Below are 24,004 nucleotides of genomic sequence, written 5' to 3' on the forward strand. Positions count from 1 at the left end.
AACCATGAGAGAGAGCCAGGTTTTGAGTCATTCTACAAAACACATAGTCTTCAAAAGACCAGCATGATTCAAACCGTCCAAGGCATTAAAAACAAAGACTGAGAAACTCACAGACCAGAGGAAACTAAGGGGGCTTGACAACTAAATGTGAGGTGGGATCCCGGATGGGATTCTGGAACAGAAAAAGGGCATTCTCAGTAAAACTAGTAAAATCTAAATAAGCCTAGAGCTTCGTTAATAGCGATGTATCAATGTTGGTTTCCTTGTTTAGTCAAAAGTACCACAATTATATTAAGATGTTAACAGTAGGGGAAACTGAATAGAGTATATATGGAATCACTGATATCTGTAGATTTTTGGTAAATTGTAACTTATTCAAAAATCAAAAGGTTTTTAAAAGCAAACAAAAATTAATGTAATTTTACTTCTGACAATTGATGCTTTGCTAATGAAAACCACTTGTAAGATAGTATTAACAATGACTAACATGTTTTGACTGCTAAGTCTTTATATAATCCTGCTTAATTCTTACAATGTACATATGAGGTAAAGACTAGGAGTATCCCCGTTATACAAGTGAGACAATAATACCCCAGGTACCACCGCTAATAAATGCTACAAAGCTTTCATAGGCCTTACAATCATCAGAAGTAGCATTTTCAGTAGTATTGGAGTATTAGATATTAAGGCACTATAGTATTTAATTCATTGAGAATTGACAAACTTTTGTCAGACAGGATATTCAATTGTCAAGCACAATTCAGTTTCTAAATTTGTGTGTGTGTGTGTGTGTGTGTGAATATGTGTGAGGGTGCGTCCACACGTACATGCTGTAAAAATACAAGTACACTGCGCCTGTGATTTTTGCCAGTTCTCCACCATCAGACACTTGATTTCTAAGGGCAGGAACGCTGGCTGCTGTGGTGCATCTCCAGTGAGTAGTTTACCCCTGGTCCCTGGTCCTGGGGCTGTTCTCTCTGCACAGAGGGAGGCTCATTGTACGCTCGTGCCTGACTGTATGAATGGGCTGCTCCTGGAAGACTGGTCCAGATCAATCATTCCTGATGTCGAAAATTTACATTTGAAAAAGACTGTTCCCAAGTATGATGGACACAACTATTAGAAGAGGGAAAAACCAGTGACATGTCTGCTTCCATTGTTGTGATGGTGGTGGTGGCTTATTTTTTAGTTTTTGTTACATGAATGTAGACTGTCAATTTAAGCATTTTCATCCTGAACTGATCCAATTAATTCATTATATTATCTTTGTATTAGAACCTCTAAACAGGAAACAAACAAACAAACAAAAAGAACCAGATACAATAAGAGGGAAAAGTTAGAGGGGGGGCAGCAAGGAGGGAGAGAGAGAGAGAGAGAGAGAGAGAGGGAAGGAGAGAGAGAGAACAAGAATGAGAGTAATGGGAAGATAAGATAGGTAAAATCATATTCACACCTAGTATGTTCTGGCCCCAGCTTCCCTCCCAGCTCAGGTCTTTTGTAAGTAGCTCCCCCAGCCTCTGAATGTGGCCAGTGAGTGTTTAGACTCTTCAAATACTACCCTGCTGTTTGCCTCACCAGCCAGTAGTAGCTGTTTACATAGTATGCAGATCAATAGAAAACTCATCTGCTTATTTCCAGTAACCATATTAGCAAAAAAGAAAGTTAATGAAGGACACTGCAAAGCAGTATGGTATGTTTAATAGAATACTTTCCCCAGGAATTTTGAAAGAAGCCTCTGCATGTGGGATGCGGCAGCTTATCACTAATTCAGAATCTCCCTTCAGCCTCACACTTTTGTCTCTCTTCTTCCTAGTAGCCGTCCTTTCAAGCATGATGGCTTGCTTTGTAGTCGCTGTGCTCTGGAAGGGAGCTCAGAAGAAACGGAGCCAGAGAGTTCATTAGGGATATTTCATAGTCACTCAGATCGCAGGGTCTCTGTCTCATCTTCGCAGATCACATTGCTCCTGGAGAGTCTTTCTTTATTTTGTTACTTATCCTTGTACGGCCAGAAGTCTACAAAGATGCGGCTCCTGCACGCTGCCATTCACATCAGTGGAATATGAGCACAATTCAAAGCGTGTCTTGCACTGGTGTGCATTCATTGATTGCAAATCAGCTTATTGTGTTTTAAAAATCCCACATTTTGTTGAAACTGCGGCATTTGAGGATGAAAATCTCATTCTAACCAAAGCATAAAAAGGAAAAATGAAAAAAGAGATGAGAGAGAGCAGGAAGGGGAAAAGGAACAAAGCAAACAAAGACAAACGGACAAAGGGAATGATCAGGTAGGATTATATTTTTAAATCTAGACAGCTGACCTATGAAAATCAAGTCTTGTTTGAGGTTTTAATTTACTTGCACGTATTTATTTCTTTTCAGAAGCCTCTCCTCAAATCCAATCAGCATTGCTAATGTATTGGTCTCTTTCCAGCTTTGAGAAGTCAAACTGAGAAAACATGATTAGCACTGTGGAAAATCAAAAGAGTCAGGATGTTCTCCACCAAATGGACCCCTTTCTCTCTCACCTTTCTGGATGTGGACCCTTGATTACAGGACATTCTTCTTATTAGAAGGTCTACTTTGAGCATATTGCTTTAATCCTAGGAAGCCATGGCCATTAATGATTTTATCACTGAAATCCATAGTTACAGGTGGCCATTTGCAGTTTTAATATGAGCTGTCTCTTGAAAGAGACCATGCTTAATATAATTTAATAAGAGCTATACAATTTTTGGATCCATAGAGGAATTTGTCTCATTTCCTACTGATTAAATGAAACTTCTGAAGCTCCAAAGAACATCTAAATGGAAAATAGGGCTGAATCTTAAACCTCTCCTCTCTGCCCGGATGGAGTATTTAGTCTATTGACTCTCTATTAAACCTAATTCTCACTAGGCCCAAGCTAACCTTTAGGACTAGGAGGATGGCCCAGTAACGTAGAAGCTGGTTACATACATTTTCCTGCATGAAAATGACAACTTCTCTAATTTGACGAACCCTCTTAAGCTTTGGCTTTTTTGAGTGGTTGGCAACTCTACATTCATATGATTAGCTAGTAGGACAATGCATACGTGAAGACTACTTTGCACCCAGAAGTAGAAACGTATGACTTCTTTTTAACATTTTAGAATCCAAAGAGCATCTATTCAAAGCAGGAGCACTGTGTTTAACTAAGGCTCAGGGACATTTCTTTTCCCCAGACCACTGAAGGAATACAAAGAGTTCTTACATTGTACCAGACTTCCCTGGATTGCACCAAATCAACAAGTACCCTCTGTGTGCCTACCAGGGCTCGATAGCACAATGCCAGGGAGCACCATCCATGCAGTGTGAATAATGCCCTTGGAGTTTGCAATGCAGTGGTACTGGTGCTTATTGTGTGCAAAGAATTGGGATAGGTCCCGTGGAAATAAATATGGCGTAGTTCTTGACCTCAAATTGTTTAGACTGTAAATGGGAAGGCATGCCATATGTACGTATAAAATAAAACAATACTTTAACAGCTAAGTTACAAAATATGTGAGAATATCAGGTGTGTAGTAACAAGACACTGGGTGATTTTTTGCCATATGTTTGCATAAACAATGAGCACTTGAGTCTCCATGAGCGAAACGTGCCCTGGCCACTTGGGCATGCCAGTGAAACACATGGGTGTCACGCTTCAGTTTAAGTATACTGATCCATTTTCATTTCAGATCTGCTGCTGATTCTGTAATATTTTATTTTATTTTTACTCGTCCTTTGAAAGTCTCATCTTAGACTCTGAGCTTCAATATTCTACATTTCCAATTCTGTTAGTTTTCTCGGCAGCCCAATGTGCTTACATTCTTGTTCACTCTGTCTTAATAAACAGGATGTTTGCACAGCAGAGAAGCGTATTCTCATTTATCTCTGACCAGAAATGTGAGGAATGGAATGGCCTGATGGCCATTATCTTAACCCTATGTGACTGCAAACATTTGAAATCGTGGAGGAGACAATTGGACCACAAAACTCAAATTAAAGTTTGCTTCTTTCAGCTGTAAACTGCAGATTAAGTTCCCAGTCACATTTCTTACATAAGACTTTGTTTTTTGTTTTTGTTTTTGTTTTTTTTGCAATAAATAGACATAAGATTATTTTATGTTCAACAAAAAAGTCACCTAACTTGAAAGACTGCAAAACTCATGAGTTCAGAGTTCTCAGTGAGAGTTACTTGGTATATTATTTTTTGAAATTCCTCCCACTCTATTAAAGAAAAACATTAAAGATCGTGACCGTGTTCGTTTGTGGTGATGTCCGAGCTGTCCTGTGAAAGGAGGTCAAAGCCATGGAAAGCTGTTTCTATTATTTCAAGAGTGACAGAGTTTTCATATTAACTTGCTGCAAACAAAATTTAAACATAAGTAAAATAAAAAAGGATAGATGTATTGGTCTACCCCTCAAAGGGAATATAAGCAATTGTAAGACTTTAATAAGAAATTCTTTGAGAGTAGTATAAGAAGCAATCACACACGCGCACACACACACACACACACACACACACCACTGAAGACTAGTAAATATTTCTAAACCAACTATAATCAACAAAGCACAATCACAAAGAACCTTTAAGTAAACGCTCTCTCTGATAGCTGCCATGTTTCCCTGAAAATAAGACCAGGTCTTATACCATATTTCCCCGAAAATAAGACCGGGTCTTATATTAATTTTTATTTCTAAAGACACATTAGGGCATATTTTCAGGGGATGTCTTATTTTTTCATGTACAACAATCTACATTTATTCAAATACAGTCATGTCATCTTCTTCTGGAACATCATTATAACGTACTAAATGCATCCGTCTGGCTGACGGTCTTAACTGGGGCTTATTTTCAGGGTAGTTCTAATTTTCATGGAAACATAGTAGACCCTCACTTAGGAAAGAGCTTTCCAATATTTTTGTATAGGCACATGCATTTAGGTAATGAGTGGCAAAGACCAGATTCTCTCTCTACTATTCATTCCCCCTAAATTAATGAATTGAGCACAAGTTAATCTAACAACTCATGTTTCTTGGCTGTCTACTGTGTATCTAACACAGAATGTAACACAGAAAGAAAGAAAGACAAGCTTTGTCCACTGTCTGATATCCTTGAGAGACAACAAAGGAATTTGTAAAACGTTGACGTTGAACCCTGATAATAAAATGCTGAATGAAGGAGAGGCTGAAGCCTTGTGAATGGGAGGCTGTTTGGCATAGCAGATATGGAGTGGGGAAGGTCAGAAAATGGCAACATTAGGGGGATGTCTTCACCAAGGAAATACAGCTGGAGTAGGGCTTGGAAGGATGGCACTATAGAGCGACAGCCAAAGACTTGAGTCAGAGCCAGGACAGTGCCTCTCTGGATCATTTCCTACCAGGAACACTGCTGAAACACCAAGCTCTCATCAAATTTCTCCTTGGTTGCTGGATGGATTACCATCATGGGACAGGGGAGAGGTAGAGTCTGGTTTCACATATGTCATAAAGGATCTTGACTCTCATCCCATCCACTTAGGGGGACCCTAGGCTACTTTCCTGGGACTCTGCGTTGGTGGATGTTACCCTTACAGGAAGGTCACACACTTTCCCCACCCCCCTAAACTTTAAGGCCATTGTAGACATTCAACAGTTCTCTGTTCTAAAGACAAATCTGGAACTGTCGTAATCCAAGTACAGTAGTCCCCCATTATCCACAGTTTCCCTTTCCCAGGTTTCAGTTACCCACCTTTAACCACTATCCAAAAATATTAAATGGAAAATTCCAGAAATAAACAATTCATAAATGTTAAATTATGAGCCATTATGAGCAGTGTGATGTAATCTTATGCTGTCCTGCTCTATCCCTCCTGGGATGTGAATCATCCCTTTGTCCGGTATATCCACTCTGTATGTGCTCCCCGCCCATTAGTCACTTCGCAGCTACTCAGTTATCAGATCAACCGCTATAGTATTGCATGCTTGTGTTCAAGTAACCTTTATTTTAATAATGACACTAGAGCACAAGAGTAGTGAATTCGAATACACCAAAGAGAAACCATAAAGTACTTCCTTTAAATGAAAAGTTTGTAGGTACAGGAAAAAGCATAGTATATGTAGTGTTTGGTACTTTCCGTGGTTTCAGACATTCACTGTCTTGGAACATATTCCCCACTGATAAAGGGGGACTAATATATAAAGTGTTGATGTACTGAATCAGGGTAAGGAGTTGAAGTCAATCTGAGTAAAGTGACTCACAGAATGAAAGAAAATAAAATATGAAAAGCGGTGATAAAAGTGGATGTGAGCGTTCCAGAATTCTGTCTCCCTACTCAGTACCCCATGGAGGATCCTGTCACACTGTTGGGAGGTTTTATGGAAAACCACTAACCCAGGCTTAGTGTACAGTCGTTGTATGTGCCCTTGTTGCTCTGAGTAGTGGAAGCGTGTGGTCAGGACAGATAGGTTGAAGGTCTACTGTCCAATATCATGATGATTCAAGCACTCGGTTAATAATAAGTGGTAGTAATTACAGTGGCTTCAGGCTCAAACAGTCACATGCCAGCATTCCTGGGCTAGGAGGTGTTTAAGAATATATGATGAAAGAATGAGAGAATGCTATGAAAGAGGTGAGCACTTTCCACATACAAATATTAGGGGAAAACCAAAACAAAAACATATGTGTTCTGAATAGTGATTCTAGGCCCAAGACAAACACCTCACTCTAGTGGTTCAAAGATGATCTTTTCTATACCCCTTTAATGCACTAGGACTTTGAATGAGCCACAGAGAAGCAGCAGCAACAGATGCTGTTCCTGTGAGATTTCTGGAATCTTCTTGGCCACTGTTCACCTCAGCAGCCGGGCACTTGGACAGAGTCTCAGAACAGCAAGCTTGGCATCAAAACTTCTATGGTGTTCGTTTTGATGTGCACCCAAGCCTGAGGTCCCCAGGCCAGCTTAGAGCTATTTCTCACACTTCCTCCTTGTTTCTCAGTCTCCCTCCTGGGACGGAGGCCATTTGTTAACGATGAGGAAGACAGAGGCTTTGAACTCTGCTTCTCCCCCACGCTGAAAGGTGGGCTCTGAGCCCTGGCGGCTTCAAGTGTCCAGAGGAATATGAGCTTCCTCTTTTCCACCCTCTGTGGAAAATGGGGCAGGCCCCACAGACGAGACAAAGAAAACAAACAAATTAGGCCAGTGTGCTGCCAGGACCTCAAATGCTACAAAAGCGACACTGAGGCACTCCTCTGAAAGGTGAGAGGAACAGACTGAGCTTATTTCAGCCAGACGGAAGTTTCTAGTCCTGCGATGTCTGTGAACAAATTAGTTAATGTTATTGCTTAACTAGATGCTGTGCCAAGAACATAATGAAGAAACGTGAATTTTCTTTTGAAAATTTCCTAATTTGATTAAAAATAAAACTTTAAATTAAAAATATTTTATTATTTTATTAAAAATTTTTATGAAAACATTTCATTTTATTAAAAATTATATCCTTAGTCTAGTTTATCATCTGGGCAACAGTGAAGAACATAGATAACTTCACCATTGTTCGGCTAATATCAGGATGATTCAAGTGCTCAAAATGCAAATCAGGTCATGGCAATACTAGGCATTGTCAGGTCTCCCCTTTCCTGGTTTCTTGGCTCATCCCTGGGTTTATGAGGTGGGACAATAAAGAGACAATCTCTTCACCATAGGAATGCTGGTGGGATTTGGTTGGTTACTCAGTTTAACTTAGTTAAGTGCTCTGGCTCCGCCGCATGTTGTACAAGGCACACCCAGTTTAGAAATGGAATAAGGAAGCCAAGGCTTGCTGAGCTCTGGCACCAGCGCCACTGCACCAGCTCCTGTAATACCCTCCAAATGCCAGGAGAGCCTTTCCACTCTAAATTCCAAATCTGAAAGGGGCTGGGGCAGGGAGGGCAACAAGTAGGTGAGTGGCCCAGCTTCCCAGAGTTCAGCAACACTGTGGAGCAGCAGGAGGGTGAGACCTTTCCATGTGGTTTACAGAGCCCAAGGATGCCCAAGGGAAAAGCTGGTGCCCTGTCTGCGTGCAGGCTCAACCAGTCCTTCGAGAGAGGCTGAAGCATGTCAGTGAAGGATGTGTATCATCTACTGCCAAGTAGGAGAAAAACCTTATTGGAAAGATCCAAATAATTACTTAAAACAAAACAAAACAAAACTTGAAAGTAACTGCAATGCCTTCACTACTTAAATAAGGACCACCTCAAACAATAGTAGAATCTGAGTGTCTTCAGGCCAGCCTCATGGAAATGTTCTCTGAAGATGAAGATTTGATGATGGCAATTGTGTCTTGATTTCCTGATTTGCTCTAGTATAAAAGAAACTGCACACTTACTTTGAATTCCTGTTAGTAATAAATAAATAAATAAGTAAATATGATGTTTAAAAAATTGGTATATGTCTAACCAATACAGAGTGCTGTTAAAGTGCTTGTGAACCCTCAAAATAATTGCCTTCAAAAGGCCCCCTGAACTTAGGTGTACAGCCTAATGAAGAGGTCAGTCAGATGTGGATGGAAGACCTCCCTGAGGAATGGAAACCACACACAAACTTAACTGTACTCAGTATACACATCACTTATTCCCACCACCATTTAGGGCACAAATTTGACTGACCTTGTGCAAATTACAGCTGCCTCTATATGTGGCCACAGAAACTCAAAGGTGATAACCCTTAGGAGAACAGGAACTCCTATAATAACCTCTAATTACAGACATCAAACAAACTGAAACCGATTCCTTCTCTCTGCCTTGTTGGGATTCCTGGGGCTTAAAAGACCCACAAATCACTTCCTTCCACAAATGGAACCAAGACACTAGTAAATGCACATCACTTATACTAATAAACATTGTTTATAAGTGTGTCAATCAAATTACAACATAAAATACTAACAGGGCTCTAGTTGTTAACTGTCATTTTATCATCAAAGCTGCAAAATCCAATCATAGTCCTAAGGTCACAGCTTGAAGCTGGAAAGTGTCAGGGCCACCTCAGAAGTTCCCCCTGGCTTGGTGTAAACTGGTTCCCATGGGCCTGTTTCCTGATATTGGAAACAGCACGCAGGTCCTCAGTTCCTCACACCTGGTGTGGGATGAACTATGACAAAGCAATATACCCACGCTGATCTATTGAGAGACAAACCAGTCCCACCACCACCACCACCATCACCACCACATCCTGTCTCTCCTTCTCAGAGACTCTGAGTGAGGAATTAGGTCTCACGGATAGCATCTATAATTGGCTTAAGGCTTCACTCAGAGTTTCTGGAATATCCAACTCTAGGGCCTTCCAGAATTTTTGTTTTGTTTTTCTCTTCTGGCTGGAATGAAAACTCTTTCTACCTCCCCCTCAAACTCTCTAGGTAGAGTGTGCTGACTTTCAAATGACTTCAGGGAGGGAGAGCCGTGGAATCCTCTCTGGTTTATGTCACGATTGGCATTGTACTGTATGAAATACATGAACTGCGATGTATTTGGCTTACACAGTGTTTTAAATTTGAATTAATAGTCAATGTTAAAAAAAATCAGATGATGTCCCATAAAAATCAATTCATGGTTTCCCTTGAAAATGTTGAGTATTTGGCATACGGGGCCTGCATTCCTACATGGTGCCAATCAGCTGGAATAGATTTGACTCTGCATAGGGCAAGTGTTCTCTAGATTATCATGTCTCCTCTGCCCCCAATGTAAGAATGGTGCTAAGGACGAGTGACTGGAGCTATGTGGCACCTTAACCTTCATTTACATTATCTGCCAGCCTTCTATATCTGTCCTCTAAGCTCTGCAGTCTCCTTTATATACCACTTACCATTTCCCCTGCTGCCCACGATAGCTAGGAAATTTTAGTACGGCCTGGTGTCTTGCTGCACAGAACTCCTCCCAATTTGACTACCAGAAGGGGCCCAATCTTGGGATTGCTTTGGTAGTCTTGCGTCTTTTATTTTCTTAAAACGTCCCTGAGAAATCTTTGAGAAGAAAGAAGTGGTGACAAGCCATTACTTCTCCATGAAGAATCTAGAGTCACGTATCTAGTAGATTTGGCAACAGCTTCAAACTAATGTCTCTGCATCCAGAGAGAATGACCAATGGTAGAAACGAAGACTCCTGAGTGTAAATAGAGGCTCCAGAGTTCCTCCAGATAAAAAAGTTGCCCTAAGTTTCACAAGTACTTTAAAGGATCCCTGACAGAGTTCCTCTGACAAATGCAGTTTATGAAACCCAGTAGGAGAAGAAGACATGGAGAGCAAAGGTGATTCCTGTAATAAGCAGTAAGTGTGTGGGAGCTCAAGAAGGGAAAGGCTGCTGGAGAAGTGCCATCTACAGAGGTGGCATCTTCGCCAGGCCTTGAAGGGTGAGCAGGATCCTAACATTTGGAATATGAAGGGAGGAATTTTATGTACTAAAGTAGCAGTCTGAAAAAAAGCATGGAAGCAGAGAATGTGGGTGGTATACTAAGAAAGAGAACAGTTCAGTTTGCGTGGAGTGTAGCTGAGGATCTCATACTTACAAATCATCAACAATTTAAAGTTGAAGATTCCTGGGTCCACTTCCAGAAACCTATCTTTTTTTTTTAAATTAAATTTATTGGGAGTAACATTCGTTAATAACATATAAGTTTCAAATGTATAATTCTATAATACATCACCTGTATACTGCATTGTATGCTCAACACCCAAAGTCTAGTCTCCTCTTGTCATCATGTATTTGACCCTCTTTACCCTTTTCAGCCTCCCTCCTGCCCCTTTCCCCTCTGGTAACCCCCATACTGTTACCAGACACCTGTCTTTTAACCATCTTTATAAGCGATTCTATTATGGAGGGGCCATAGTCCACACTTTAAGAAAAACTTGCACGGTGTGTAGAGTCGGTAGGGAGAAGTAGCAGGGTCTGGGTTACAGATAGCCTTGACTTCAGGTCATGTATCATTTTTCTGTGGTTAACAAAGAGCTACCTTTCCTGGCAGTTTAATATTTGATATTGGGATAAGGAAGAGGGCTGTCTTAAAGATGACGTCTAAGTTTAGAGCCACCATTAGCAGAAGCAGGGAACATTAGAGAGAGAGATTTGGAATGGTCCTTGGTTCAGTTTTTACCTTTAGATTTGGTGAGTATCCGCTGCCCTCTGATTGCCTCTAACACCATGTGCAATGGAGAGCTAAAAATTTCTGGGTGCTGGTCCAGATCCCTGTGGTCTTGGGCTGGGCACACAACACGTCCAGGACTCAGTCCCTTATCTGTGATACGGAGATAAAAATAGTATCGCATCTTTTGTGATCTGTTGAGGATCTAAATTGGGTAAAGTATCTGAAAGGCCTTTAGAGGACTGCACGTATGTAAGAAATTCTTTTCCTTGAGAGGAAAATTGATTTTTAAACCTCCTAGTCTGGCTCAATGGATGCTAGTACACCTGTGCCATAGTTTACATGTATTTGCAGAGTCTGCAGTGGTAATGCTCATCATCAAACACTAAGAGAAAAAAATAAACGGGGTACAAAATTGTATATCTAGAGTGATTATAATTACTGTGTTATACATGGGAAATATAGCTGTATTTCAACAGTGGTTTTTCTCTAGCGGTGAGATTGTACATAAATATTTTTTTCTTGATTTTTCAAAATTCTCTTCATGAGTCTGTATTACATTTGTAATCAGAGAAAACAACAACAAAAACCTCTTTTTTTCAATCCCAGAGCCCTAAAGCCATTCTGAAATCAGTGAAGTTGGGGAGTAGTATGACTTTCAAGGACCCATTCTCCTTTTATTTTGACTTTTCCTGCTTCAACACAGACCCATTTTCTCGATTGAATGTGTGTGTGCAGTTTCGATAGAGTCCTCAGGGAAAAAGAAAAAGGAAAACACCAAAATGCATTCCTTGAGTTTGTGAAGACTAAGTCAATGTATCTCAATTAGAACCAAGAATCCTTCCAATGTTTACATTGGATTTGCTTTCAAATGTTTGCCTTTTTAATGGATTGTAAATCAATTGGGAGGGACACAGCAATGGAGCAAAATAAACACAGAGGATGCTAACATCTAGAGAAAGAGAATTTGCAGGAAAAAGCCAATCATAGTTCCAAAAGGAGGTGTAATTTTGTTTTCAATTTCTCTGATTTCTTTAGTGGGGGATGGGATGAGTGAAAAAGCAGGGGTGCATGAGAAGAGACTTGAGGCATGACTCGAGTTGTACTCTGGGCTTCCAGAGATACAAGAACTGGTGCCTCCAGGATGGTTGACATGCTGCTCACAGTGTGAAGCCAGAGCAAGATCAAACTGCATACAAAGCTATAACCTATTAATGTCAGTGTGGCAGACTGCTAAGGCCTCGAAATTAAAAAGACGAGTACAGAGAGGCCTGTGTCTTCATTATGTGAGTTACTGGAATTGCTAGAATGAAGAACAGAGAGCATTGGGGCCATAAAATGCAGGCAGTGAATGTTTCAGATCATGTCCCTAAGGTGGGAATCATGACCATTCAAACGTGATTTCCAATTTACTGACTATATATTTAGAAAATTCTTGGGCCAATGTTACAAGAGACAAGAGGACGCCCTCGTGTTTAGTTTTACCTTGTTTTACTCAGAGTTAGGGAAACCAGGATTGGATAGTAAATAGAAAGTGTAGCAATACAGGAGAATGATAGCAGTCCACATTCTGTTAATAGGTTTTTCAATGTTAATTGCAAAAGTGGACTTTCAAACATTTACCAAGAGAACAAAAGTGTATAAAGTAATCTAAAGATAGAAGCTTAGTCCCATCAGGCTTTCATGCCAGGGCCACATTTTTTTTTTTTTTTTCACCTGAATTTATTGCAAGAAAGCAAATGAAAATGTGTATGAAATATTTGCATGTTTGTTGAAATTAGCCACTAGCTTTCTTCTGGTTTACAAAAAAATGTTTTACAAGAAATAAAGCATTTAATTTATTTTAAAAGCTATTTATTTTCTTATTAAAGTAAAAAAAAAAGTAAAGAAATAAACCCTCTGAAATATCTGTCATGTGGAATGGTTGATGATTGAGGTCTTAATTTAGATATTTGTTTTTGTGTGCTTATTTTGTTTTTATTTTTGGAGATGAAAGATAGGGTGAGTTGATTCTAACAGTTTTTTTTTTTTTTAAATGATTATCCCTATCTATCAGAAGGATAAGCCTGTGTATAAAACAGGAGTAAATCTATAAATCTATACTTGTAAATTTCTTGCTGGCTTGGCTATCTTTTTGTTTTGATATATTAATATTACCATTTAAAAATATTTAGTTTCTATTTATTTTATTTCAAAAGTCTCTTATTTATCAAAACTTTACATTTTTCTCCTTAGGCATAACCTCAGTATTTTATTACCAAATGCTGGTACCCAGGATTACTAAACAAAAATACAAGAAAGACAAAGTTTAATGCCATGATTCTTCTTCTATTAGGTTCATTCTGAATATTTCTGGGTTTTATAAGTGTATATTTATGGCTGGCTTAGCTATTAAGGAGTATAGAGGTCTATACTTTAAAAGCTCAATACCATGCCAAATTGAAAACATTCAAGTAAAGATCTTTTGAAATGGCCATTGTTTCTCTAAGAATTTATGAACTATCTCTACCTTAGAAGAACTCTGTTAATATTGAGTGTTTGCAATTTCATCCGTCAAACAGAGCCAGTTGGTGACAATGATGAAGTCACCTTGTTTCCTCATGAGTACTGAGCCCTGCAATCAGTACCCAAAAGATCCAAAAGGCAAAGTACAATGCTATTGTTTTTTTCTTTTTCCTTCGGTTGATTAGATTAAAATGTGGGGGATGTGAAGAGGGATTATCTTTAAAAAGATACACAAAAATTCAGTAGAAACCCAAAGTCAGATGCCAGAAAGTTATTTTTCACTGATTTTTTTTTTTTTTTTTTTTTTTTTTTTTTTTTTTTTTGGCTGAAAAACAAATCAGATACATCTTTAGAACACTAATGGAATAGAAAAAGTTCATTGGGACACACTTATTTGGAAATCAGCCATCCCGCCCCTGCCCCCCCACCCCTTTTTTTAACTTTTCTCTCTCAATGAAATAATCAAGATATACTAAAAATAAAACAATTATTATAATAAACACTCAGTAATTGATAAATTATCATTGGAATGGCCCAGAGGTTTTTATCCCCCCTTCCTGATGTGGCAAGTTTTATCCCTTTTACATCAATTGTCAGTTATTTTCAGTGAAGGGAAGGGAAGGGAGACGAAGTGAAACATTAGGCAAATCTCAATCTGAAGGGACTCCAAAGACCCAGCTGGGCCCAGAGGAAAACTGCTTAGCCTCTCAGAGCTACGCTGCTCCTGACACTAACCCTGATTCTGCCTGGACCCCTGTAAGGGCCCCTCACCTCGGATTTTGTTTCTCTTCTTCCTCGGGAGAGGGTTGAGTCAAAAGTACTCTGTTTTGTGGTTTTGTGTGTGTGTGTGTGTGTGTGTGTGTGTGTGTGTGTTTAAGGAATATTTCAGACTTCACCAATCGAAGAGCTGTGATTGTGCTAATGGTTTACATTTTAAGTATCATATTGAATTTCTGCAAAATTCAATCTAGTCATGCACTTTTAAACAAATAAATAAATCTCCGTTTTTAGGTAAAATGTGAGCTACAAATCATTGTTATAAGTGTAGCAATATAGAATCTTTAGTTCTAGAGGTAAATATACCTTTAACTAGTTTGCAATGACATAAACCATGGGCCTTTGAGCCTGAAACCAAAATCATTTTCTCACCAACATAGATGTATGGGCCGTACAATGAGATAACCTTGATTTCATGCTTTAAAAGGAAGTGATGAGACTCTACCTTCTCTTTGCTTTGAGGCTTGACTAAGTGGAGGAAGGACATGAGTGTTTGTGTTCACCTGTTTTTCTGCAGCATCCTGTGTGATGTCATTGTCCCATCTACAGTGTGAAGGGTAATGAAGGTAATGAGAGTAGAAGGGAACCCCATCAGAGAACAGATCACACACAGTTGTCCCATACGCATTGCCTTTCAGTGACACGAAGGTATGAGTCAGTATGATTCATTTGCTTGCTGACATCACCTGTTGTCTGGCTCTCCACATTTAATAGAATTATCTGAACTAGCTTCTTTGTTCATTTGGGTGACATCATGGATTTCACCTTTTCTTAGCCAAGCATCAGCCTGAACATTTTACTGAAACTTTAAGATGCATTCAAACTCTAGATATGTCAGACCATATAAGCAAAATATCTCCTTGGACTCTAATATTATATATTTTTTTGTTTTTATAACCAAATGTTAAATTTTTTGAAATCCGGAAAGCATTCATCATTGAACGGGGAAACATGTATTCAGTTGGGCAGCCTAGTCTTACCATAGCTAAAAGGCCTGGGAAAGGAAGACCTTAAAATAAAACCATAACTGAAACGGTGCATTTTACTTTCTGGATTTACCCTCTTCCTACCCTGCAAACCCATCTCTGCCGTGGCTCAGTAAGACCATGGAGCCTTAGAGATTATCTCTTCCTACACATTGTCTAGAGGAGGTGACTGAAGCCCAGAAAGGTGAGATGCCTTGATTCGAGTTGAATTCAGGTCTGAAATCTTGTCCACCCTAGTCACAAAATTCCAAACAGAGTTCAGTGAACTCCATGTAGCATCAGGTTTGGGGGTAGGGGAAAGGTGGGGAAGCTGTACCATTAGCAAATGGGAAAAAGCTTTCTGAAGCAGAGAAAAAGCATTTCTACAGTCAATTAGACAAATCACCCTTAAGGGGAAACATATTTTGTGATTAAAGCCTTCCAGAATACACTATTTCCCAATTAGTTCAAAGAGCACAGTCACAGATGTGGGCCAAAATAGGCTGCCTCTTTCAGAAATTCTCATATCAATGGTTAGAATCTCTTTGATTTTGTGAATGAGTTTCATGTGTGTGTGGTTTTTTTTTTGTTTGTTTTGTTTTGCTTTGTTTTATTTTAAAAGGAGATACTTATAACCTGAGAAATTTAAACACAAACACACCCACTAAAAACACATTGAAAGCATGGCAGATGTTTCATACAAGAATATTGAAATGCACAAAGTAATAAATACAACTCCAAATTGTTGGTGTTCTAGTTTGTAATACCTTTGACCTAAATCCCACCCAAAAAGCTAAAGAAAGTATTCATCCTTCTTTGAGGAGGGTTGCCATATTTGAAAAACAAAAATATAGGACACCCAGTTAAATCTGAATTTTAGATAAACAAACAATAATCTTCCAGTAGAAATACATTCCGTGTAATTTGGGGAGCATTCAATTTATTCCCAGTTGATCTGAAATTCAAATTTAACTTGACAGCCTGTATTTTTCCAGCAACCCTATCTATGAGAGAATCAGGCATCATACCTCAGAATTTATAAAGGTATTTATAAAAAACAAACATATACACATACAGATTGCACCACACATTTTTTTTGGCAAACTTTCTTAACCGTCGGGATGGCTCACAGAGGACTGGGCGCTGTGACCAGCCAGTACGTGGATTCCATCCAAAACTCCTGGAGGCTTGTCCCTGGAGTCAATCTGTGAAAGAAAAGATATCAGAGGAGATATGCTGGAACAACAGTAGAAAAAGTTTCTTGTCTACCTTTCTGCAACTTCATCTCTGCTGCCAAGTGGCCAGCTGGTATATTTCTTTTTCTTCCTTTGGCCTAAGTCCATTTACAAGACCTACACTGGTCTTGGGCTATATTATTGGGCAGGCTGCATCAGAATTTACGACAGTACATGTTACAAATGAATTCCATGTGCTATAGAGCAGGGGAGATTTCTATTCTCATATGACTCTTGAAATGTTAGAGCTGGAAAAGCTTTATTATTTATAAAATCATGTAATTACTTTAAATCACAGATGAGGTGGAGACTTGGGCCCAGGGAGCCTACATGATTTGTCTGAGGACTCAGGGCCACCACCACGGGTGCTGACTCTAGGCTTAGGTCACTGTTTCTCGTCTCGCTACAATCAGATAGCAAATTGGGATTGACCCTGTGTGATCGTGAATGAGCTACAATCCACTCAGCTAATATTGGCAACCCTACAGCCTCTCTTGTTTTCTCAATCATTATACAGTGTTCGTGGTAAATAACAGAAAATGACGACTACTAGTACTGATTCGTGGCAGCAGTAATTCCTAGTGGGTAGCTCAGAGGCTTTGGACTCATACAGACCTACTCGATTTCCGGCCCCACTCCTCACTAGTAGTGAGGACTTGGGTAGGTTAGGAAAACTCCCAACCTCTCAGAGCATCTCTTTCTTCATCTGTGGAATAGTGGAGGCTATGGTACCTACCTCAAAGGATTATAGTGACAATGACATAAAATTTGCACACAGAGTTCTTACTCAGGGCCTGGCCTGTGGTAAGCCCCTGATAAATATTGGCCACTGTTCTAAACCATGAAACAGAGTTACATCCTGTTTTCACTGAGCTCGTATCCCAACCAAGAACACACATTGGCATCTCTATTTAGAAAGAAATATTTTAAGTACTTACTCTTAGATCAAGGCATAATATGCCATGAAATAAACAGATGATTTGGGTTAATTATCCAGCAAAGCCAGCAAAACAACCTCATCCTTATTATTCAGATCTCAACTCAAACTTACAGAGCAGGCACTACCAGTGGTGTGGGGCGGGCGTCAGGCCCCATATTATAAATCTTCTCTCCCACTCCCCTGAAACACTCAAATGGGGCAGGCTGATTTGATTTGGGCTATTTTAACAACTGCATCCAATTACATCACTGACTCATTTAAAGATGATTAAATGTAGCAAAAGCAAAATTACGAAGTCAGCAGAATCACTTTTTGGCAGTATCTCACTTCTCATTCTCCAGTCTTCTTTGACTACTCCACACCCTACACATTCCGTCCCTTTTTGTAACTCTGATTTCTAAAAGACCCAGCCCTGTCATGCTTATATACTCTGACAGAGCCCAGGGGCCAGAAGGACCTTTCCTTACACTCTCTCTGCGCATGTCCATCACATTTCCCATTTCCTACATTGACAGATCAGGTTAGGCATTTTGAAGAAAGAGAATTGAGCTAATTTAGTCCAAAATGTATCTGCTTCATGGCCTAGTTAATTCAGCCAGCTTTTTTTTTTCTTTTTACTTTTTTAAACAATAAGTTTGTAGGCCAAAATGCAGTAGATTTTTCTGAGTCAAGATCTACTTTGAGGAAATCTAAGTGAGAGAAATTTAAGTCAAATTTAAGTAACCCAAGGAGCACAACCTAAACATCTCCAAATTTTCTAGGCTTCAGGGATCCCTCATCTATTTAATACCAATTGATGTGGAATGTGCCCTGTCCTGTTCAGCCATGAAATGTCAGCTTTCTCTCCCTGTAGTTCTGCAACTTCTAAGGAATGGTGACATGGTGGACACACCCATCCTGCAGTGATTTGGCAGCTCTTGCTCTGATCTGCTCCTCTGAACATTTTTGCTGGCTACCTGTTTCCCCATCACAATGCTGCTCTGCGATGCTGCCCTTCTTCCCAGTACAGCTAGGCACTAAATATTGATTCAGTATCTTCTTTGAATTTTCCACAGCACAGCAAACACCAGGTTGTGGTATTTACATTTTTACCATGGCTTGGGACTTTCAGAAGTGAATTTCAATGCAAAAGAAGAAAATAGAATGCAAAATCACTTACTTATAAAACCCAACCTCATACTCTTTCCAAACAGATTTCTGTCTCTCTTTGAAGCCTCTTCACCCCATCCTATTTCCTGCCCTCAGCCTGCCACTGTGCTCCAGGATTCAGATTATCCACTGATTCTATAGGAATTCCAGAACAAACCAGGGAGGCGTCTCCAAAAGTAGTCCCCTATTTGGTGCCAGACCCAATGGAAAGAGATGGGCTGTGTGTTCAGAAGATATGAGTCAACCAGGAGAGATACTGACTTGTGCCAACTGAATTCTTCTCCAAGGATGTCCTACCTAGGAAGAAATTGCTTTCCTCAGGGTGATGCTCAGCTTGGGGTTCTTCCAAGATCCATTTCTGAACTGCATTCAGTTGAGAAAAGCACACAAATGCTTTCTCATTTAACTTCTCCTCAGAGGGGCTGTCCACCCTCTGTCTCCTTTTCTTCCCTTTTGCATTGGTTCTCAGAGACAAGTACACATTGGTTCACTCATTCATTCAACAATTATTTCCTAAGTACTTATTCTATGCCAGGTGCAGTGCTAGCTGTTGAGGGTGGGGTGGGAATGAAGTAACATCCTTGGCCCTTCCTGTGTGGAGCTTCAGTTAGCAGGGAAGTTAGGCAATACACAGCTAGAAGCAACTCTCAAATGTATAAATTGCAACCGCTGTGAAGGAAACGGGCACAACTCTCTGAGAGAAACTGGGGAACTGTCCGTTAGATTGGGGGGCAGGAAAAAGCTTTACGGGCAGCCAGGTGATATTTAATCTTAAAAACAAGGGTGGGAAGGAAGTAGCCATGTAAAGAGAACGTATAGGTATGTGTGTGAGTGTGGGTGTAAGCGGAGTGGGAGTGAGGAGGGGAGAAGGAAAAGCATTCATATCAAAAGAACAGCATGTGCAAAAGCTTCTAAGGGCATTTTACAGGAACTGGAAGTTAGGGGAGAGGTCTAGGATTCTTGGGCGAAATGAATCAGAGGTTGGAAGATTGCAAGGGACAATTTTTTAAGGACATTCACTGCCTAAATAATGAGTTTCCATTTGATTCTAAGTGTAAAGGTAAGCTAATGAAGACGGGGAGTACAGTGGTCAAGGCTATGGTTTTTAAAAGATCACTCTGTAGAGATAGTGAACCAGCGAAAGTGAAGAGGGGAGACAAATTATTGGAGTAATCCAGGTGACTGATGATCATGGTGAGAACAGTAAAGATGGAGAGAAGCGAAAAGGCTCTAGATAAATTATGCAGGAAGAATTGTCAGGACTTGAGGAAGGTTACTATGTGGAAAAGGAGGAATCAGTGACTCCCAGAGGGTCACAAGGGAAACTTCTGGCATCTTGAAAGTGATCACAAGTGTATTCATATGTAGAAATTTCTTCAACTCTATGCTTCAGATGCCTACATTCCATGCATTTATGCTTTGTAGACTATACCGGAATAGGAATGCTTAAATAAGGTTTCCGGCTGGGAAACTCTGTGGATATCAGTATCCTTCTCTCAGTTAGGGGGCCCAGAGTAGGAGCAGGTTTCAGCTGGGCTGCAGGAGCAATCAAGAGACCCATTTTGGTTTGTGAGCCCTGAGATCCCTGAGAGTTGCCTTAGTGGACATGTCACATGGGCAGCTCTATTTGTGCATCTGGAATTTAGGGGAGAGACCTGGGACAAATATTATGTACCCGTCTCATTTTCAGAATTTTACTGCTACATTCTAAGGAAAATCAGGTAGGAAATAATAAACATACCTCTGAAAAAACAAATTGTAGGAAATTAAACATGTTCATAAAATATTAAGAACTGTTCCTGGTTTCTATTGAAATTCCACAGGTCTGATGGGAACCAGAGCCCTACAGGGCCTTTTATTTTATGTTACATCTCTGAAGTTCTGGCAGCAGAGAGTATACACATAAAGATCATTTTTAAGGATCATGATTGGCCTAAATTTTTTTTATTGTTCAAAAACTTTCACAAAACCACTGCTTGTGTCAGTGATTTTGAAGTGGTTAGATATTATACAAACCAAACTTCATGGCATGTATGCCTTCCAAAATTTTGGAGAAACTGATCAGGAAGAAACATTCAAGTTCAGCATTTTAAGATCTAAAGGATATGGTAAGTTACCATGTTGACGTTGCTAATTTGATACATACTAGTTAGCAATCACTAGCAACATATCTGCAAATTCGCACCTTTTTTTCTGGACCTGGAGTTGTACCATGGGGAATTGCAATTATCCAAATAATTAAAAATTTCAAAAATGACTGAATCAAATAACCAGAAATTCCCCCTGAAATTAATGAGAGCATTATTTAGTGTTTTGATTACATATTACTCTGCATCACTGATACTGTCAAGTTGAGGGAAGCTCAGATGATGCATTAGAAATAAAAATAAAAATAGATAAGTACTTTTGTGTTTATTTACTCTCAAATACACAAACACAACAACTTTTACTACTGACAAGCAAATGCGACCATTACAGGATCATGTTTACTATACAGAGTAGTTAAGAAATATAAACCCTGCTAGGAATCTGCTCGATGAAGAAATATGTTTAGAAACAGATCTGCCACCCACTGAACAGAGTGCACTTCAAATCTGCAGGTTATGATAATTATTTCAGAATGGGTTGACAGCAATCTGTGTGAGAGTCAAACACAACATTCAGGCTTCCTCCAGCTTAAATCACGGTGTGAGCTGCACAATGATTGCTGTGAAGCTGGGAAAATAATTTTCTGGCCTCTCACCGGCCAGTTTACACCAAGTCACTGGAGATGCAGACACATTTTTGAGACTTCTACAACCCAATAAATTATACAAATTATCTGTCAAAAGCAAGTTTGATTTAATAGGCAGGAGTGCTACGCAAGACACCCAAGGGGAACTGAAAACCACTGATAGAAAATACAGAATGACTGGAAGGCACAAATTCAACAGGAAAGACACAAGGACCCTATGGACCCATGCAGCCAACATGGCTGCCGTTTCCTTATGGGCACTCATGTTGTGTGCACATTTTAAAATGCTGGTCAGATTCTTCTAGAGAACAAGGGCAAAATAATGTAGGTACTCAGTGCCTGGAGTGAAGGAGGGCTTGCAGTGGTAACATGATGACCATGTTAAAAGGTAATCAGCATCAGTATTCTAAATAACTATTGGAGTCTAAGAGACAGGGCTAAACTAAAAGCAGCCAAAAGACCCAGATTCAGCTTATTGGTGGGAGAAAGATAAATAAACTAACATTTGGTGGCCACACAGAAAGTCAATACAGTGTAGGAAGAGCTAAGCAGGGAGTCGAAGCCAGACTGCTGGGGGTTGAATCCAATTTGAACCTCTTCTTAACTATGTAACTGTGAGCAAACTAAGGCACCTCTCTATGCCTTAGTTTCCTGGTCTGCAAAATAAAAATAACAATGGGACTTTTCTCATGAGGTCCCCTTGAGATTAAATGAGTTAACTCGTAAAGCACTTAAGACATGTTTGTTAAATACCTAAGCAATAAATGTCAGAAATTGTTAGTTGGAGACATTAAAACAACTAGCTCAATAACAAGTTTTCCTCCATTATTCTCATGGACTTCTTTCATCTTTTACAAGAAGTTAAAAAAAAAAAAAAAAAGCAATTTATAACTGTTTATCCATGTTGTTACTTCAATTTCTGCTGAAAAGTAAGGGTGAATGGACCATCTAGACCAGGGGTGTCCAAACTGCGGCCCGCTGGCCAACTGCGGCTCGCAATCCATTGCTAATTGGCCCACAGCAAATTCCAAAAATATATTTAGTTTACTTAAATAAACCAGGTGAGGTAATACGTACTTCACCTCGAGTGAGTGGCCCGGCTGTTTGTGTATTTTACCGCATATGGTCCTTGGTGAAAACCATTGAAAAAAGTTTGGACACCCCTAGTCTAGACAATCTTGTTCCTTCTCTCTGTTAATTGAACTTGAAGGAAATCTGTGGCTGTGTCTTTGCTGTCTCAGTTTAGAAGTAAGATTCTAGAGATATAAATCGTTAGAACACAAATATTTTTATAAAGCATGTGTTAGGCTCTGTGTGGAGGTACAAAGTGCAATAAAACTGGGTCCCTGTCATTAGGCCTTTAAAATGAATTGTGTGGCAACCTTGTGAGACTTAGGTGGAGTAGATGAAAAAGAAGTAGGGAAAGTGCCCGCCTGGACTATCTGACACATAGTACATGCTCAACAAACAAGATCACTTTCCAGTCCTACACAAAATTTAAAAGCTCTCTAAGACACGTCTTGAATTTTCCAGCACTTCACAGTGGGAACATAGAAGAAATAAACCCAAACTTTCCAAGGTGCATTCTAACTTCCACGCTCCAATTACATACTGTTTCTATCGAATTGAAAATAAAATACTATCTTCCATTGTATTAAGGACTTTCTTTGGTGGCTCCACAAATAGAGAGGAAATGAGATTCACCTCTGATCTATTATGTCATTTTATGGCTGTTTTTTGCTAATATAAGATTGTTTGCCATAGAACCTTATAACTGACTCATGTCATGATATTTCCCTCCACTGGCTTTAAAAATTTAAACAATGTCAAATAGATTTTGTGATTAACGAATTTTACTAATATAGATAATGAGTCCAGTTCATAAAAGAAAACAGTAAATTTTAGTCCTAGACAACTCATTTCTATGAGGCAGACAACAAAGTTTAGAAATATAAGTTGAAATCAAACTATAAAGTGTGTCTTTGCTGTCTCAATCTGGAACTAGTATCTTATAATATCATAATATCATATTCAAAAGCTTCTGTTTATGATCATTTGTCCATTTCAGGATCTCATAGATGCTTGCTACTATATAGATCAAAACCAATACTACACACTTGAAATTTTCTCAACAACATTGCAAAGCATAATTCAAATGAGAAGTGAATGAATATTAATTACTATAAGGAACTATTTTCTCTGTCCTAATGGTATAAATTTAATGCTCGAAATTATAAAATGTGATAACTATTAGAATAAATTAATATTCTGTTGTGTAAAATTATCAAAAAAGGTCAATTTATTCTTGGAATGGAGCTTGGTCACCTGTAATAAAAACACCATCCCTGACTTTGTATTATTTTATGTATGACATCATAGTCCATTCATATTTTTTGACCCTCTACAATTTGTTCACTTAATCATTTATTCAATGGATATATTTATTGAGTGTCTACCCTGTGCCTGGCACTGTAGCAGGATCAGAGTTGCAGAGAAGAATGAAACAGATGAAGTGTCCGTCCCTCGGGAGCTGATATCACCTAGTTCCCAAAACACTACTCTAAATTCCATGGAAAACACCAAGATTTCTCTGCACTCAAAGTTGACAA

This window comes from Rhinolophus sinicus, chromosome 17 (assembly GCF_057876585.1).
Source record: "Rhinolophus sinicus isolate RSI-liver-muscle chromosome 17, RSI-T2T, whole genome shotgun sequence".
In the NCBI taxonomy this organism is placed as follows: domain Eukaryota; kingdom Metazoa; phylum Chordata; class Mammalia; order Chiroptera; family Rhinolophidae; genus Rhinolophus; species Rhinolophus sinicus.